The sequence below is a fragment of the Cupressus sempervirens genome, chromosome 3 (assembly GCF_028749045.1).
Source record: "Cupressus sempervirens isolate cs-2001-9-10 chromosome 3, ASM2874904v1, whole genome shotgun sequence".
In the NCBI taxonomy this organism is placed as follows: domain Eukaryota; kingdom Viridiplantae; phylum Streptophyta; class Pinopsida; order Cupressales; family Cupressaceae; genus Cupressus; species Cupressus sempervirens.
Window position 1 is genome coordinate 587,498,661 of NC_143120.1, and position 14,528 is coordinate 587,513,188.

At 34.5% G+C, this 14,528-nt stretch overlaps 1 pseudogene across 1 annotated transcript in view; it reads right to left on the reverse strand.

Annotated features, from left to right (window-relative positions):
- LOC149568036 (regulator of G protein signaling 1-like) overlaps positions 1-12,990 on the reverse strand; it is an 89,305-nt pseudogene extending 76,315 nt beyond the window's left edge. Inside the window, exons 1-5 of the transcript XR_016362482.1 lie at positions 12,856-12,990; positions 3,090-3,210; positions 2,918-2,981; positions 2,615-2,699; positions 2,250-2,323 (exon numbers count right to left, since the gene is read on the reverse strand). The product of XR_016362482.1 is annotated as a regulator of G protein signaling 1-like (transcript). The remainder of the gene's footprint in view (positions 1-2,249; positions 2,324-2,614; positions 2,700-2,917; positions 2,982-3,089; positions 3,211-12,855) is intronic.
- Positions 12,991-14,528: the final 1,538 nt, after the last annotated feature.

Genomic DNA, 14,528 nt, shown 5'->3' on the forward strand with positions numbered 1-14,528 from the left:
AATAATATGCATAGAAATAGCAAGATAAGCATCAATTGACGAGCAAGTTAGAACGAGTCCACTTACGTAAAGATTAAGTGCCAAAAATGAAGGAGAAAGAGTCAAAATAGCAAGTTTTATAGACTTAAGACCAATTCTCCCTTAAATCCAGATTTTCAAACAACCTTTTGACTTTTTCCGCACTTGCCTGTAATGGACATTCAATAGTCGAATTTGACATGAAAGTGCCAAATAAATAGTCTCCAAAGACAATATCATGCATTTAAAACTCAAAAACAATCCCTCTTGATCAAAGATATGGGTTGGAAAAGCATTTTTTTGAGTTTTTTGAACAAAAATGACTTTTTTATGCAAAAATCTAGGCCGTTTTTGCAAAAACGTGGCTAAAAAATGCATGTTTTTGAGTCATTTTTGACTTGTGAATGCAAAAACGACTTCCCCAAATGCATATACATGGATCGAAATGCAAAAAAGTGACTCCAAAATGCAAAAAAGTGGATTAAAACCCTAATTTTATGGACATTTTAAGCAAAAACGTGATTCATCATGAAAGTTACAAAAACATTTTTAAGGCAAATGAATCCATTTTAGAAGCAAGGAAACTCATTGCCATGCAAAAACATTTCAAATGGAACAAATCCCATGCAAATTCATTGAGTAAAACTCAACTTATGAGCAAAAATGAAGGAATTTGGAGTTTTTCTTCAAAAATGTGACCTAGATTTGGAGATACAAAAATGTTTTTCAGCTTATTAAACTCATTTTTTATGGAGACAAAATGATCACCAAGCAAAAATGTTTTGAATGCAAGAGATTTCGTTCAAATCCATAAAGAAAATCTTGAGTTATGGCCAAAATCGGATTCTTGGAGAGCAAGAAAATATTTTCTTCACAAAATAAGACATTTTCATGTTCATTACATATTTAAAAACATGTTGGAACGCAAAATTGGACCTTTTAGAGTCTATTGCATGTTTTAAAATATGTCTTTATGCATAATCTCACTTTTTGAAGCTCATTGCATATTTTAAAATGTGTTAGACTCCAAAATCGGACCTTTTGGAGTCACTTACATGTCTTAAAAATATGTCTCACCTTTTTAATACATAAGCACAAAAACTCAACTTTTCATGTCATTGCATCAAAAAGGTCCACTTTTACAAGTTTTTGATGTAATGGCATGAAAACTATCCTCAAAGTGAGTTTTTATATGCAATAACATGAAAAGTTTCCACTTTTCATAGTTTTTTTACATGCATTTTGCACATAAATAGTCCACTTTGAGGATTTTAAGTTATGTATTTCACTTATTTTTATAAAAATGTCATCAATATGGATCAAAAATAACATTTATGCATCATATTAATTAATATAATACATAAACATAATGTTAAAGTGACATTTATATAAGCATTTGATTTAAAAATCAAAAATTTAAAAATTAACTATATAGTTCTATAGTCACTTTAAGTGAAAAATTAAAAAGTAACTCAACTTAAAATTATAACATAAAATGTACTATAGTCACTTTAAGTTATAAATTTAAATTAAAAGTAACTTCAAAACATAACAAAAAGTGAGTAAATGTTATATTTTTGAAAAAGTGAATGTCAAAATGAAAATATAACATCATTTTTTTAATTTGTGTTGTTGCACCTCAAATGTCCACTTTTGAGGCACTAAAATGACCATATCTCTTGACTGACAACTCCGATCGACCTCTAGGTTAGACCGAATCGAAGGGGAAAACGAAAGGCATGACATGAGCAAATCCAAAGGACTAAAAACAAGCAAACGAAAACTCAAAAGCAGAGAACAAACTGTGAAGGCTTCAAAATTCAAGCAAAGGTTCGACAAAAAACAAAACAAAAATGACTTGACGAAGGCCTTCAGTAAAACAATTTGATATTCAAATTGAAATGGATTGATTGATCAACATTAAGCAATTGAATATCAAATTCAAGCTTAGAGAAACGTGAAACTAGCTTGGAAAAGTTTCGTGTTGTTACCAACATTTTGTGGTGAGAAAATGTAGGACAACAGGACACATACGGGATCCTTTGATAGGGTATTTTCACACATAATGACAAGAATTCACTAGATGACAAACATCAGTTACATACTAACATAACACTTTTCATAGGAAAAGCAAAAATGATTTCAAAATGCTAGTAGAATTGTTACTTTCCAAAATTCATTGTTAAATCAAACAAGGAAAACATATGAATAATATGATGAGAAAAACTTACGGGAAGCCACACCAACCCATGGTATAAGTATTAAGGGAACCAATTGATATGGCTTGAATGGTGGTAAACGCCTCCTACATAATCAGAATAATACTGATGAAGAAAAAGAAAACACATGTAAAATAGCTAATAATGAACAATAGTAAATATAACCTGAAAATTAATAAATTGGTAGAAAGGCAAAATGAGATATTTGCAGTCACATGATGTATCATACCCTATCAAAGATAACCATAAACTCACTCTAACTCCAAGCCAAAATGAACAAAGTAATTCAATATCATTTGGCCAACATTTATTCCGATATACAAAGAGAAATATTCAAAAATGAAAACTGTAAAATGATAGAGCTGTGAAAGCATTACTTGACAAACAAGTAATAGAGTCGATGTGCTTGAGCAATGCGGCAACCCATCAGCAAACCAAACCCACATGGACCTTCCAGCCATACTGCACACATTGTTCAATTGAAAACCTTCCAATTAAGCATACTTTGTTACTGGATTTTAAAGAGTACATCTTGCAAGCAAAGTTTTAAAAGACCATTCACCAATAATTGATAAATGCATATATGATTAAATACAGGAGATCTGAATCAAAGGCTATAAGGAAATTATCAATGCAAAGGGCTAATAAAATCATTATAGGAATCCTGTTTTAACTTGAACCTGTCCAAAGATAACAAGAGCGCCACATACGTCTGTGTTTGGATATAAAAAGATTGAGTGAAATCTGCACACAAAACATCATACCTCAACCTGTTAACATCAGTTTTCGAGCAATACCCATGACATATTAAATCAGTATATTAGATCTCATATTTTTGTAATGGAAGCATACCGCCAGTGATAGCAAAAAAATGATGCTGGCAATAGTTTGTAGAACAAAAAGCTGAATTTGCTTTGTTTTGATCTCTCGGACTCCATGAATCAAGCGAGAAAAGAATGTACCGCAAAGGAGTCTGCAAAAACAAGTTAGCAAATCATTACAGCAGAGTTGTTCAACCACAACCTCAGAAAACACAAGGTAAAACTACTAAATAATGATTTTTTTTGCTACATATTATTGAACCATATTAATTGAAACATAACCAGTAACAATGGTGCATATATAACATTAAATGCAGGTATAGTAAATATCACATCATTATTACAGTCTCTTAGGACTAGTCACAAGCTTTTCCTCTTGTACACTAAATATACAAAATACAAGACATTGATTAAAAAAAGCACACTTGTGATGAGAGAAAACTCTTGTTGAACTGCTTCTGCCAGATTAATTTTGCCTCTGTAGACAACAATATAAGGCAGCTATTATTTCTGCTGCTTTAGAGATACGCAGAAACTCCACTAGATTTAATGTGCGCCTAGGCACAACATAGTTTTAAGAATATAGTATCCCCTATTTTGTGCCTATGCCTCTAGCCTATGTATTAGTTTTGTAGGGATAATATTTTTTCATGTTATGGTAAAGCATTATCATATAACGTAATTACAGTTCTCTTTCTTTCTTGACTGTATAACGTAATTACAGTTCTATCTTTTACCACTTGACATCTCTCTAATACAAAGTCATCTTTTTGGATCTCTTTTGAGGCTTTATCTACACAAGCAATTGTAAACCATATTGTCTGTGCAAGGGATCCATCTTTTACAGTTCTTTGGCATATAGTCTTCAAGCCATATTTTGCATATCGGTTTCCATTTCCTTCGAGGATGCAGAAAGTGGTGTCAAAGTTGGTCAATTTTCACAACTACAAAAACCTACATTACCCATAAATGAGAAGAGAGATAAAAGTGGTGTTTCTCTAAGAATACTATCTAAGTTTTTTTACAAACAAAGAATTGAATGGATTAGTTGCAAAGTTACCACATAAATGAGAAGGTAGATAAAATCTAGACGAAAGAATTCTGATCCAACATTCCCAATCCTTAAATATACACTTTTTGAGTTAAATGAGGAGGAAGCACAAGTGAACATGTAGTGAGGAGATATTGGCCATCTATCATGCTATGGCCAAATGGCACCAAGTTTCTTACTGGAAGCAAATTTTCAGTCAGACCTAACCACTTCACCTAAAACATTTTCTAATATAGGGGCACTTGAGTGACAAAATAGATTGATCAATCATAGATTTGTGCCTATGAGGTTATATATAAGAAGGCAGAAAAAGAATGTTGCAATAGATGCACTGTCCCATCAAGTTAGGACCCATATTTCCCTTTAGTAGTGAAGCTTCATCAAGACTACAAAGCATAGATAAATGAAAGGGGAAAGCTTGACTACTTAAGAAATGTAGCATCTTCATCAAATATCCTAAATATTTTAGAAATGGGTTCCCTAACATTCAAAAGGGGCTTGAAAATGGGCAGTATTTCCCACAAGGCATGTAACTTGTCAAAAGACGCATAAAAATATGACTACCAAAGTTTCCAGCAAAACATGAGGGAAAACATTATAATACTTGTAATCTACACTAGTTACACTCTATGCTAACATTATACTAGATAAGCATTTGAGATCTTATATCAGGTTAAAATCGATAGCTAAATCAATTAATGGTGAAAGACCTTATGAATCAATGTATGGTGGCTGGTGGTAACAATGTTTTAGAGATCAAGCACGATCATAATCAGCTAAGGCATAACCGATAGCAATAGAAGTTATCATATTAATCGATAAGGTTTGGATCGATAGCTAAATTAGTGTAAACACCAATAATTAAATCATTATTGATTATCATCTCTACACACAATCGAAATCATAGGAATAATACACATAAATGAGATAAATAGAAAATATGGGAGATTATATAGATACGTTAGGTATTGATCACATAGGAGGAAGAGAATCATGAAGGAAATATATATATATATATATATATATATATATATATATATATATATATATATATATATATATTTCTAAGAGATCAAATACGTATTATATATGTAAACGAAGCATACATCTGAATAATCTATAATATCTTTGAATGATCTAATATATATTACATATATATCAGAAAGAATAATATCAGTTATATTGTACAACTACAGATGTATATATAGTCAATGCCTATTACTATTTTAATATGAGAAGAGAAGGAACGGATGTGTCCAAGGAGGGGCTTGTATAAAAGCAAGCAATGGCTATCTGTCCCAAGATAGGCTACGGGCTTGGATCTATAAACTTTGAGGGAGCCCATTGCAGTTGGTATCTAGGCACCTTAGATAACACCTACACCTTGATGAGGCCTAAATTTGGTCTCCATTTTTTATTACGAAGAATAAGCAAAGGTGGAAGTATCTTCAAAGTATTCAACTGTAGATTTGATTGCTATCTTGTTTATCTTTTAAATGAGTTGTCTAGAAGTACTACAATGGTTTTCATTCGTACATATGAATCTACAAGAGGCCTTTTCTTGATCCTGTGTAGGCTTGGACTTGATGCCATTCCTATGAGTGGTCAAATAAGTCAGCCAAAAAGAATTCAAGCTCTAAACAAGTTCAAGGCTGGGGAATGCACAGTGGTGTGTAAGTGACATTCATCACATGAAGCCAGTCAACAGCATTAATAAGATTAATCAGAAAATGTGCTGTGTTTGGACTAAGACTTAAGCAATAATGTCCAAACAATACCAGACAAGGAAAACCATGAACATTAAAAGGAAAGACAGGGAACTTCATTGCAGTTTGGAACAATGAAAGATGCCACTGTCAAATAAAATCATGTGTCCCTGTTGTTATGAAGGGATATTAAAAGACATATGGTAGGACTGACAGTTTCAGACATTAATAGAAGCAAGAATATATAAATCAGTAGCAAGTATATGAGCAATGGCCATCTACAGGTTTGACCTTGGGAATATAGTACCCATGACTAAATGACACAAACATGGTAGAGTTTTCCCAATGGAGATGGTCCAACTATGCAGCTAGAGACAACACAGCAGTATCACAAATAATACAAATAATCCAGATCAGCAAATATGCAGAGGATCTTCTCATTATGATAGCAACAGGAATTTACATCAAATTGGCCTGCAAGTGCAGCTTACAAAATGTTGACAAGCATGCCACATTACTAAAGACACTAACTACCTTCCCCAATCTATCACCACACTTCATCACCTCTTCCCTTTCGTAACTCCTTAACAAGAGTTACTACAACACTTATATACAAGATTGCAAGCCACAAGTTGGCCATACCAAACACAATCTCCAAAGATGAAGAAAATGTATTACAACATATAGGTCAGGACCCAAATCTATAAGAACTCCTCCAGATAAGGTTGATATATCGTGTGATTCTACATGGAGGTCCACCAACATATTAGCATAAAAACAATGTTTCATTGATAGAACAGTTGAGGTGATTGAATGTTGCTTTAATGATTGTGTTTGTCATTGATGTCAACATATTATTGTTTCTATAAAGATTGGCAGAGTAGCAGACATAGAACGAGGTCGTACAGACTATGTATTTATGATGAGGTTAAGCGAATTTGAGGATATGTTCTACATTGTGTCCTGAAGACGTGGACAAGTGCGAATGCAAAAAGTCGAAAAGATTTGAAAGTTATTTATGACTTACAAAAGACAATGTACAGACAGAGTACCTAAGAAGTGGTTTCTGGTGTTTGGATTGTATCTCTTAATAGAGAGAGAATCGTGATGAGGGAAGTTAGACAGTAAAAGTAGATAGCCTGACGATGATGTCAGTGAGTGCGCGCGGTCCCAAGTCGCAATGTGAAAAGTTGTAATTACTGTGAGCTGACAGTATCTTGTAATTGTGAGTAATATCTTAATGAGGTCCTATTATAATTAATTGAGAAAGTCTCAAGGCCGACTCAGAATTATTTTGAGGATATGGTATTAAGAAAGGTTATTTTCCTTATGATGGTAGATGTAGTTGCTGTATTAGCAAAGTTGGTAAATGCGAGTAAGCAATCAAAGGGATCGAATTGATTCAAATTTGAAGATCTAGTATTGAGATCTGAGAAGGTATTTGGTGTAGTGTTAGCACGGTAAGAGGACAAAGAAAGAGTTCGAGTTGCGGAGTTCAGTTTCATTTCTATTATTCTAAAAGGAATAATACAGAGGCCAATTGGCCAATGAGTTTGGTGGTCTTTCCCTTGAAGCTATTTGGACAATGGGTCCATCTACCTTCTACAACTCCTAACAGGGTTGAAATCTCCTAACAAGGATTCAAAGTCTCCTAACAGGGACTGATATGTACTGAATGCATTTCATTGGCTCCTAATAAAGTCCATCCTCTTACAAGGAACTTTTATATTAGTACATCATTTTGTGGGTTCCATCCCCACCGGTGTTTTCCCTCTGATCAAGGGTTTCCCTAGTTAACATATCAAGGGTTTCCCTAGTTAACATATCAAGTGTTATTGTGTATGTGTATCTTCTTATGGTTGCTGATTATATTGTTCACATGCTTAAGGTTTAATAAGGTTGATATAAGTTATATTGATCTAATAACTGATTCACCCCCCCTTTTAGTTATCTTGGTGGACTTTGCTTTTTAACAGATACAAGATTGTCAGTTGTTCAAGGATGTTCCTACATCAAACACCCTAAGTGAATAGAAGATGCTCCATAAGAGGAACTTGTGAATATTTGATAAGATTCATGACATAAATCCCATGCTCATTCTTGATCCAATTATCGTCTTTGTTTGCAACAATCATATTCTGCAAATGGGTACTCCTACTATTGTTGTATCTAGACTTCACAAACCGAGTAGTTAACCTTTCCTCTCCAAATAATACTCTGCTATTACTTCCACTACCCTTGCTTTGATCATCAAGCTCATGCAACTTACCTTTGCCTTTGATTGTAAATTGATTACTTATCATTGTTTGCTTCTACTATGAGACTACCTTTTTGTTATCAGTCCTCAACAATACCTTAGGTTTAGATCCATTCACCAGATCCTCCTTCAAGTGTATAACTTTAGATACATCCTTAGCCACCTATTGCATATCAGTCTCCATCTGATCTCTAGTAGTCAGATCCTCTAAGGTGTGGGTCTTCATCATACTCAAGTTCTTTGCACTTCTTCCTCCCTCCTTCAAAGGAATAAAAGTGAACTTCTTTCCATCCTTCACAATAGTAACTATGTGCCTTCTACAATCATGAATAACACTGCTACCATATTGCCAAGGTCTCCCTAAAAAAACATGACAAGCACTTATGTTAACATCACACAACACCTCATCCTTGCAAGATCCAACATTGAAATTAACCCAACATTGCTCTTTTACTTCTAATATATGATCATCTTGAAACCAACTTATCCCATAATGACAAGGGTGTTTTAAGTCTCCTAAATCCAAGCTTTTGTACCATTACCTCTGATACAAGGTTATTACTATATTGTCCATAATAACCTTACAACATTTACCTCCTGACTTGCAAATAGTCCTAAACAAATTCCTCGTTTGCATAGGATATACTTCTTACTCAACAAGATTCTTCTAGACATCATAGATTCTAGTATCTCAGATGCAGCTATACTCTCACCAGGGCATCCACCACTTGCTCCTTGTGTACTACAAGGCTTTGTTTACCCATGCCCTGCTAAAATCCTCTGAAAATTGGAAAGCTCTATGTCAAACATTCCCACATTTGAAACAAGTACCTTTGAACTCTCTCTTGTCGCTACCTCTCCTAGAATCACTTGCTTCTCTTTATTTATCTTACCAACTTGTGTGTCCCTCTCTCTAGGGTTGCTTTGTCTTCTCTTCAACCTATACTTTGCCTTCAGGGAATACTGATAAGCACCTTTAACTGCATTAATCCTTAACATGCTTAACTCGTCCTCAATGTTAAGTCTTAAGCCATTAATGTAGCTAGCCACCTTCCCCTTAGATGACTCTCAATGTCTAATTATGATTGTCCTCTTGTAGAACTCCTTTGTATATTCCTTAACACTCAAATCTTGTACCAAGTACCTTTGAACTACTTCTCTATATCTTACATTCCCATTATTGAAGCAAGTAACTTTGAACTCTCTCCTGCCACTACCTCTCCAAGAATCACTTGCTTCTCTTTATTTATCTTGCCAACTTGTTTGTCCCTCTCTCTAGGGTTGTTTTGTCTTCTCTGCAACCTATCTTCTGCCTTCAGGGAATACTGAGCAACATCTTCAACTACATTAATCCTTAACATGTTTAACTCGTCCTCAATGTTAAGTCTTAATCCATTAATGTATCTAGCCACCTTCCCCTTAGATGACTCTCAATGTCCAGATATGATTGTCATCTTGTAGAACTCCTTTGTATATGCGTTGACACTCGAATCATTTTCCTTCAAGTTTTGCACCTTCTTGAACAATTCCAATTCATAATCCTCTGGTATGAATTTGGCTTTAAGTCTAGAAACCATAACCCACCATCTAGTCATTTTAGGTTCACCATTATCTTCCCTATCTTTTGCAATTCTTTCCACCATCAGGTAGCACAACCTTTCAACTTAGATTGCACTAACCTAACCCTTTGTGGCTATTTTCATCTCAAGCTCAAAGTAATCCTCTAGTTCACCAATCCAATCCATCAAATCACTTGGATGTAAAGAACCGAAAAAGTTAGAAGCATCCATTCTATGACTCTTACCCTTTAGGCCCCGTTTGGTAACAAGAATTCGCCAAGAATTAGAGTGCACAAATTCTTACATTAGCACATTCGATGTTTGGTTGTCAAATTTGAAATCGAAATTAGAATGATGGTGTCCTCATTTTGATTGAAAATGAGCATCCAACTCTTCCATCCAAAAGGGTGGAATATGAATAGCTATTCCTATTCCACTTTTTTCTTAACCATATTGTAATTTCTGTCAAGTCTGCAAATGGGTCAGTAGCATCGTTGAAGTGATTTTTGACCTAAAACATTGTTGTGCGTATCATTTTCTGTGTTCATCTTCTACCTTTGTGCCCTTATTCCATTGTATTTGCATCGACAGAGGGGAGTCCAACTCAAATCGATGGATGCTTGAGGTTTTGGAGCTTGAATCTGGCCGCTCAAAGTGGTGATTTGGAATGCTAGTTGACCCAAATCAAAAAGATGTATGCTCTGCTAAATGGTGTGAAATGCAGATTACCATTACCAATGCGCTTGCTGTAGGAGATTGGAGGATTGTGGTGCTGCTGGTTTGTGCACGTTAAAATCGGTTTTGCATTTGAAAGAGTCCAAAGATTTTTGTGGTTGACAGAAAGCCATCGCAAAGAGAACGCTGGTGTTGGTTTTGGCTTGCAATTGCATTTAACCACGACTTCCAATTCTTGCAACCAAACAAAGAAAATATGTTTTCCCACTCCTCTTCCTGGTTAACCAAACAAGTTGAGAATTTATTCCAGAAATTATTTTAAGAATGGGTGAATTCAGGAATGAACTTATTCGAGCATAGTTGATTGCCGCATTCGGCAATTCCTGCAACCAAATGAACCCTTAGGGTCATATCTTTCAAAAAGTTAGAAGCATCCATGCTATGACTCTTACCCTTTTGTGTCATTTCTTTCAACAATCTTTCTTCTTCAGCATGGAGCTCAACTTCAACAGTCTCAAGATCATCAGCAGCTTCCTCATATTCATCTTCAGCCTCCGGATTCCTTCTAAATCCAGTTAGGGCATTGCAAGTCTTAGTCTTCATCACAAGGTTTAAGTTGTGAGGGCAACTATAGCTCTAGATTATTTATCCTTATAACACTTCTAATGCACAACCTTCGTTAGAAGGTACCAGGTGGAATAAGTAACTACAGCATGAGGCAAAGTCAGCATGTGTCAATTTTTGGTACTAAAACAACATTTTATTTATTGTTGTGTTGAGTACTTATTGGAAGTAGTTGATCACTGTATTAACTATGTTAAATAAGAAGTTTTTATCCTCAAGTTCTCATGAGTTGAATAGGCCATAGTTCTTAGATGTGGTTCACTTATTATTGGAACAAAAACAAATTTGGAAAAGGATATACTGCAGTGTTTTATCTTATGTGGGGATAGATGTCAAAAATGAAAAGAGTTGTAAACTTTTTAACAGCTTCATGAGGACAATTAGTCTTTTTAAAGTCATTTGATGCCTCCAATAAACTAAAAATGCAAATACTTTGTACAACTCGTTAGATGAGGTGGTGATGGACTATCTTCGACCAATTCTAGATCTTGTGCATTGTACATAAACAACTCCGAAGGTTATAATACTTCTGATGCACAACCTTCATAGGAAGGTAACCATGTAGAATAAGTAACTACAACATGAAGTAAAGTTCGTATGTGTTTATTTTTGGTACTAAAACAAAATTTTGTTTATCGTTGTGTTGAGCACTTATTGGAAGTAGTTGCTCACCAGATTAACTATGGCAAGTAAGGAGTTAAAAGCCCCAAGTTTTCATGAGTTAAGTGGGCCATAATTCTTAGATGTGGTTCACATATTATTGAACCAAAAAAAAATTTTAAAAGGTGATACTGCAGCATTTTATCTAACATGTGGATAGATCTCAGAAAAGAAAACACTCGATAACTTTTTAACGGCTTCAAGAGGACGATTAGTCTATTTGAAGTCATTTGATGCCTACAATACAATAAATGCAGGTTGGTGCCAATTAAGCTGATAAGATATGTTGAGGTGAATCCAAGTTGAAAGATGAAAATCAGATAGCCAAATTAGTGATTCAAGTTCAATCCAATAATGAATTGGTATGACGAAGACATGAGAGCACGAAAATATGAGGCCCACACAATCAGATCTGAAATGATCAAGTTGAAAGCATGTGATTGCCAAAAGAAGAAAATCAAGATTCCAAGTGTAAAGATTGAACAAGGGATAAAGAAATCAAGTTGTAAGCCAACGAAAGTCTAAAATAGCAAGGGAAGAAATTAATGTTTGGATGAATGAAACTTTAGAACTTGTTGAGTGCAATCATGTGTCATGCAAGAGACACGTCTCTCCATATGTGTATCAATTTAAAGATCTTTGTGATTCATTTATTTGATAAAGAGCAAATCTCTACAATTTCAACAATTTTATCTGTGGGCTGGGCTCAATTTCGTTTTTTGAAACTATCTAATAGTTTCTGATTCTTCAATTGTCAAGGAACCATGACTTCGTGGCATGTCCGATCAGGCCACAAGTCAATTTTCCGTTTCAATCTTTTGGAGTCGGCACAAAATCTACTTTGGATACCACACATCATATTACTTTACAATGAAAACTATGCATCGTCGATTTAGGTTCAGAAAAGCAAATGAGGCCCAATTGAGGTAAGATTGCAAGCTACTGGAACTGATGGATGGAAGTTATTTGAATGTTTAAATCAAAATGCTATATGAAGAAACAGCTTGATCTTTTCAAACGAACCCACGTTGAGGCCTGGAATTTTAGGTCTGTTGGCAGACACCACTCAAAAAGCGAAAGGCTCCAAATAAAACCACAACCATGAAAAAAGCTCATATGGATGGATTTAACACACTTCTCATCTTCATAATTGTTTACGAAGGGCATGAAAGAGTATACTGGCACAATTCGCAGAGCCTACAAATAAAGGCGGATAAAGTCACGTAAGATCAGAAGAAAGTAAAATTAAGATACCGTGGACTTACATAAATATTGTGAGAGCAGAGATCCCCACTGCAACATAATCGGTGGGTGAAGCCACCTTTCCCTCTCCGTAGACATGGTCGAGAGTCATTTTCACCCTCTTTCCTCCATTTTCAGTTTCTGTGAGCACTGAATATGAAAAGTTGAAATTCTGAAATGGTACTCAAGTCAAGCAAGTCCTAATCATGATCTCCCCATTAGTCAAGGCTGTTGAAACTATAAACCTTTAAAATTGCTTTTATCGGGCTTGTTTATTTCTCAGCCTTGGCAGGAATGCAATCTAGTTTCGCGCGGGTTTAAATTTGGTAGGAAAAGGTAGGAAAAGGTAGGAACAAATCTATATCCTACTCAAAGCTTTTAAGAACCCGTTTACCATAAAATTTTGCAATTAATATTTTAAAATAAATTATATGTGCTGAAAGATAAAAACATAAATTGTACATAAAGACAGAACAAAATAGAGTTGTCGAAAATAAAATATATTAATCATTAATGATTTCAATCTTATAAAACATATATTTATATGAAGTTAATCATTGTTTGAAAGAGAAGATTAAGGTGAGAAGCATCATTTAAAGTTGATCTTCAATGCACAAAGATTTATCAATGCATGAACGGTTAAAAACATACCACCAAAGTTACATGAAAAGGAATGCAGATCCCCTAAATTGTTGGAAGGCTTAATTTCTAAACAATTAGTTCTAGATCAGTTTGCATGCACCAAATAGAATAAGGAAGACTTCAAATATGATAACAATATGTAGCAGTCATAGCAGTCATAATTTGAATGCATTTCTTATGCATGAAATAAGGAGAATCTCATCTCGAAGTTAGAATTTTAGAATCTAGAATTCATGGAAATTTCAATGTGTATCAAGAACTGGAGTTACTAATAGTTAATAAATTATACACAATAATTTGCATGAACACTTGCCATAGGTGGTGTGAGGACTTTTATGAGGACTTTTATTAAGAAATGCAATGTAATCAATTGGAGAATTTGATTAAAGAATTTCTTTATTTTTTGAGTATCATTTTTGTTTAATATTTGAATGCTATGTTCTACCTTGTTTTCAAATAGTCGTAAATTACGTGCAGATAATGCTACAATCCCAGCTATGAGTATTAGATTGTATTTAAGATTATTGTACTCGACCATAGCCCACAACTATATTAGATTTTCCAAATTAAAGATTTGAAAACTAGCTTTTAACATTATTAAATTTGCTAAAATACCCCTTTCCAACTAATTTTTTAAAAAAATCACATTATTGAGAATAACATAAGCCCTCCAATTTGATCTGATTAAGCCTTTTCGTTCAGTGATTGGAATTCTAGTTGTAGTAGTTTCAATTTAGTCTCCAGTTTATCAGCTCCTATAGAGTCATCCTTATCCAGCCATTCATTGGTCTCTTCACAGATTTGAGAATTCCTTCTACGCTACCTTTCATATTGTAAAGGTAACATTGAAGCTTGTGTCTTACCCCCAACTTCTTCTTTACAGCTTCATCCTCACTACAAAATTGGTGTGCTTTAGCTACCATTCTACCAATCTCCTCCTTCCTCAAACTCCTGTCATTGCAAATGTTGATCCTGATATGATCTCCAATCCTTGTTTGCTCATCCATGGTAGAAACAGTGAGAAATCCATCATAACCCACTTCAAAACAGAGTT